This window comes from Brachyhypopomus gauderio, chromosome 20 (genome assembly GCF_052324685.1).
Source record: "Brachyhypopomus gauderio isolate BG-103 chromosome 20, BGAUD_0.2, whole genome shotgun sequence".
Lineage (NCBI taxonomy): Eukaryota > Metazoa > Chordata > Actinopteri > Gymnotiformes > Hypopomidae > Brachyhypopomus > Brachyhypopomus gauderio.
Window position 1 is genome coordinate 3,829,919 of NC_135230.1, and position 6,042 is coordinate 3,835,960.

Below are 6,042 nucleotides of genomic sequence, written 5' to 3' on the forward strand. Positions count from 1 at the left end.
TAAAGGCGGTGCGGGGCCTGCTACTCTCCTCCATGAAGCCCTGGTGATAGGCCTTGCCTTGGTCCAACACTGAGAACCAGGAACTACCATGCAAGCTGTCCAGCATGTCTTGGATGCGCGGAATGGGATGGCGATCAGGCAGCGACTTTTGGTTGAGCTCCCTATTATCGCAGCACAGACGGAGAGTCCCATCTTTCTTCCGCACACAGACAATAGGTGACGAGTAGTGTGATCGTGATTTCTGAATCCAGCCCCTGTTCAGTAGGTCCTCCAAGTACTGCTTGACGTCTCTGTGTAGGGGTTTAGGGACAGACACATAAGTACGCCGTACTGGTGTTTGGTCAGTGAGTCTGATTTTGAGTTGCAGAGAAGGGATGCAACCCACATCATTTTCATCTTTCGCGAAGGCTTGACACTCTTCCCTCAACATCTGTTTCACCTTGTGCCGCTGAACGAAGGGGAGGTGAGTGAGATCAATTGGTGGATCATACCTGTCTCTGTCATCCAGCTCCATTTTAGCAGGCTGGAGTTCCTCACTGCTGACTTTTGGGGGCGCCACAAGAGAGGCTGGGGAGACCACAACTGACTGGCTTCTGCAGGATAAACAGCTTTGACAAACTGGACTTGCCCCAGTACTGAGCGTGGGCTCAGGGCGATGTCGTGGCATGTTTTATTGGCGATAGGCAGGGCTAGGCGGGAGTATGTCCCTTTACTAAGTGATATCACATTCTCGGCCATACTGAGACCATCTGGCCAGGGGGCATGTTCGTAAGGCATGAAAATCGCTTCCTTACTGGCTATCAGGGGCCCTGTCCTCACAGAGCACCTCACCCTTTTCACTTGGCCAGCCAGTATCACCTCCCTCTGCCTTCCCATTCTCACCACACCATCGCTGCACTCAGGGTCACTGGCTTTTATTATTTTTACAAACATTTCAGTCTTTTTGCAGTCAAAAGAGAAAGCTGTGCTTACAGCCTGTGTTATTACCTCCTGTTATTACCACCCCACTCTTCAACAGCTGTTCGATGACGTTGTAGCCAAAGATTGGCTCCTCAGCTGCACCCTTCTCACTGGTCACCAGCATAGGCACTTGAAGCATGAACTGCGGGGCTTGCGCTGGCTCAAGTTGGAACTCCACTTCCACCCAGCCCCGAAACGGGATGTCTGTCTGGTTGACGGCTTTTCCTACTAAAGTGCCAGGGCCAAGTAGCTCTTCAGTGTCGCGAACTCTAACCTTTGGGATGTACTTCTTCCTCCAGGCTTCACTGATGAGGCACACTTGCGACCCCGTGTCCCATAATGCTTGAGTCCTGACGCCATTGAAGCAGCAGTTCACCATGCACTTCTTCCCAATGAGACGTAGCAGCTGAGATTGATATCGTGGAGAGATATGGCTGACGTACACTGATCCCGCAAAACGCTCACCTGGTCCATCTGCTGCTTGCAGTCTCTCTTCTAACTGTGGAATGCTGTCCCTCAGGGTCACCTGCGTGTCACGTGACTCATTGAGCGGTTCCTGAATGGCAGGGGCTACGTTTCCTATGCTTTGGCCAGAAATGTTCACAGTGTCACCGTTACCTCTATAACTCCGCTGACCCCTACAGCCTCGAGAGAGGTGTCCAGCTAGGCCACATTTGAAACAGTGGTCACATTGTTCCTCACTACCTCTCTCCTGACATCCCCTGCATGCCCGTCTGGTTCTGGGTTGGAGATGGTTCGGTGGCCGTGGTGACTGGTGAACATTCTTCCTCAGCTCCGCTACTTCCTCCCTCAGTTGCTTAACAGCCTCCATCAGTTCCATTTCCATTTTACTTTTTGCAGCAGTGACCTTTTGACTTTTGACATTGGCCCTGGCTGAGGCGTTCTGTCCGAATAACTCAACGGTGTCTGCTTGTGACTGATCCAGGGCTGTCTCTGCCAATAACTCGTTTACTCTGGCGGGTTTGACTGGGAGACTCCTTTTCATTTTCTGTTCTCTTTCCAAATCAACAGCGGCCGCATCATTCATTTTTTCTATCAGAGTCTCATCAGTCACGCTCTGGTCATCCATGTAACATTTTAGTTGTAGCTTGATATTGTCACTTAATAGCCCGGTGCTAAGTGACCTGAGAAATTTCTTCTGGATTAGGTTGGGGCTATACTGTACATCAGCACTAGAATCAGAAGCAGCTACCATCAATCTTTCTTTGAGTTCAATTGCACGAAATAGAAAGTTCTGAGGTGATTCTTTTGTATCTTGAGTGATATTCACAAGTCTGTGAAACATATCTGTCGTGCTATTTTCTTTGAAGTGAGCTTTCAGAATTATCTTTAAATGTGCCAGTGTCAAATGACTCTTGCTTTCCAGCATATCTCTTAAACTCAGTCCTGGGGAAGCAGCTTTCACTACCGCTTCCACAATTTCTGCATCACTGTGGCCTTTACGTTTTCCCGTATCAATTTGATGCATGAGACTGGTGTATGATAGCTTATCCTTCTGTCCCAGCTCACCTATTTGGCCGCTAATTCTGAATTCACGTCTGATGACCACTTCGGGAGCTCGGGGAGGGGGAGATTGAGGGTCAGTGGGCGAGCTAGTTGGCTTACTTATTTCCTCTCTTAGCTGATTCAATTCTTCCCCGATCATTTTTGTTGACTCTTGGAAGCGTATCTGTATTTTGGCATACCGTTTCTGTAACTCCTGTAGCTCACGCACGCTGGCACCTTTTTCCCCATCCCCTTCCGGTCCACTCTGCCTCAACATTTTAGTGGTATTTATCAATTCTCGGATAAATCGTTCTGCCGCATTTTCATCTTCATTTTCAATTGCTCTCTCCACCGTTTAATTTATTGTACGGATCAACGCATGCCTCTTTGTTGTGTCTGACGAAACTTTAGCTTGGCTACACACCTGCTTTAACTGCTCCAATGTCAACGGGCACAGTAGCTCCGTTAGCTGATCTTGCAGCTGCTCCAGCTCCATCTCGTGTGTTCAAACTTTGTTCCCTCAGACGGCTTTCGTCACGTTGATCCGCCCCACGTTGGGCGCCAAATTTTGTTGCACACTTAACACTAGAACTCCTGAGAATTCAGGATTCTGAGGACATCACCCCTCCTTCTTCTCCTTCTTGCCAGCAATTAGCAAAGCCAAACATCACCCTTTATTATGTTAATTCACAGAGCAAGACTGAGGCAGCAGCCTCACCCAGAAAGTCTCTGATCACAGAGATCACAGATCACAAACAAGCAGAAACACAAATGCTTCTATCAAATGCTTCTAACACAAATATAGATAGATAGATAGATAGATAGATAGATAGATAGATAGATAGATAGATAGATAGAGGTAGTATAAGAAATGTACAAAGAGCAAGATTCAAGCCTGCTGTTTAGATCACAAACAAGCAGAAACACAAATGCTTCTATCAAATGCTTCTAACACAAATATAGATAGATAGATAGTATAAGAAATGTACAAAGAGCAAGATTCAAGCCTGCTGTTTAGATCATAAACAAGCAGAAACACAAATGCTTCTATCAAATGCTTCTAACACAAATATAGATAGATAGATAGTATAAGAAATGTACAAAGAGCAAGATTCAAGCCTGCTGTTTAGATCATAAACAAGCAGAAACACAAATGCTTCTATCAAATGCTTCTAACACAAATATAGATAGATAGATAGTATAAGAAATGTACAAAGAGCAAGATTCAAGCCTGCTGTTTAGATCACAAACAAGCAGAAACACAAATGCTTCTATCAAATGCTTCTAACACAAATATAGATAGATATAGTATAAGAAATGTACAAAGAGCAAGATTCAAGCCTGCTGTTTAGATCACAAACAAGCAGAAACACAAATGCTTCTATCAAATGCTTCTAATACAAATATAGATAGATAGATAGATAGTATGAGAAATGTACAAAGAGCAAGATTCAAGCCTGCTGTTTAGATCACAAACAAGCAGAAACACAAATGCTTCTATCAAATGCTTCTAATACAAATATAGATAGATAGATAGATAGTATGAGAAATGTACAAAGAGCAAGATTCAAGCCTGCTGTTTAGATCACAAACAAGCAGAAACACAAATGCTTCTATCAAATGCTTCTAACACAAATATATATATATAGATAGATAGATAGATAGATAGATAGATAGATAGAGAGCACATGAATTTGTTTTCCTGTCTTTTCCTCTCCTTTTCCAGCCTGCTGTTTAGATCACAACATTTATCAGTGATGCAGTGATGCAACGCGACCATGCTAATTTTCGCTAGCAATGATATGGGATTTCCTATATAACATTAGCATCAAGCTAATTGCGCCATATAATTTCTTAGCTTTTCAAACGCGAATTCAAACGCGGAAACAGAAAGTGTTTGATTACAACAAATATTATATAGTATAGTATATGAAATATACAAAGAGCAAGATTCAAACATTTTTATTTATTTTTATTGTTTGACGGGACTCATTAGAGAAACTGTCGTCTCTACGTGCGATTGAATTGTAACTTTTGAAACACGAGTCTACAAATTTTCTGCCGTTTGTTGTAGTATCGGTAACATACAGTCTGCTTGTAACTTCAACTTTTTCGTGAAGTATCACGTTTGGTGTTTTGGTCATATGAGCTTGGGGGTGAGCCAGCTTGTGCTTTGGCAGGCGTATGAGCTGGGGGTGAGCTGCTTCCACCGCATTACCAAGACAATGGGCGTTAATCCCTTCACAGCAGGGGAGTGGGCTACATGGACCCTACCAAGCCCTGTGAAATTTTTCGCTTCTCTAGGAGCTCTAGTGTTAAATGAAAAAGGTCCTCAAGTGTGTTTAATTTCAAAGGGTTCGTCGTTTTATTTTCATTTCTCACTCAGCAAAATCCAGTTACATCGTTACCACCGCTACCTCTCCCTCGTCACGTCTCTCTTCGTTCGTTCTTCTTCTTTTTACCCGTAACCCGCTACTAGCTACTCGGATCTTAATCTGGTCTTTTACTGCCATCTTCTGGCGATAAAGTGCAACAGCACGATTAAGCTAGATACACATCAACTCATGACATAGCGACTGTCAAAACAAAGAACAAGAATGAGGGGATAACAAAAAGACCACCGTGGGGGGGTTGGGGTCCCACTACACTGGCTTGATCTGGACCGACGTTTCCTGGTCGGAGTAGTCCCAGTAGTTGAAGCTGGGATAGCCTGTTGGTCATCTCCCCTCTCTGTTTCTCGCACGAGACGCCGTTTAGTTCTGTCGATCTCTCGCTGGTCAATAATCCTCCGGTACCGTGTTGGATGGAAAGCCGCATCATCGGGAATTTCATCAAATCCAGTTCAAGAGTGTTTGAAACTTTCTGCTACATCTCTGCACTCACCCCTCAACTCTAGCCACTGCCGAAGACTATTTCGATAAGTATTCCACCTTGTGGTGGTGAAATTCTGTATTTCCTCATGCTTAACAGACGATATATGCATGTAACAAATCTTTTGTTTCGAAGATTTCTTTTTTTGAACACTTTCGGACGAGATTTCCTCTTCTTCGGTACTGCTGGATGAACGCGCTGCTACTACGTCTGCTTGTGTTTACTAGCTCAGCTGACATACCAGCGATCCGATTGGTCCATTCTGATGACGTCTCAACCGTGGCACCTCTCAAGAGCCAAAGTGTTATTACGCCTATCAGGCACTAGTCCTTCCATTAAATGCTGCGAACAAAAAAAGTACTGTATTTTGAGCGGCGAAACCTCAACATAACTCGTTCTTTTTTATGAGCTGAAGCGTGTTTGGTTCGGATAGCGCGGAGCGGAATTTCTTTTCTGAAGGACTTTTCGATGTTCACCTTACGGCCTAATAGCACCGATACTAAGCAAATTGGGTATAGTACCGTTTTTAATGATGAGGTATTGTGATACTACTCTAGTATTGGTATACCGTGCAACACTATTTCCTATGTCTGCTGCCAGTAAGTATAAAATTGATTTAATAAGGATGGCAGTTAGGTTTAAGTTTGAATGGTCTTATGACAAATATTCTAATTTACGTTCCAGAGTTTCAGAAGTGCGTGCTGA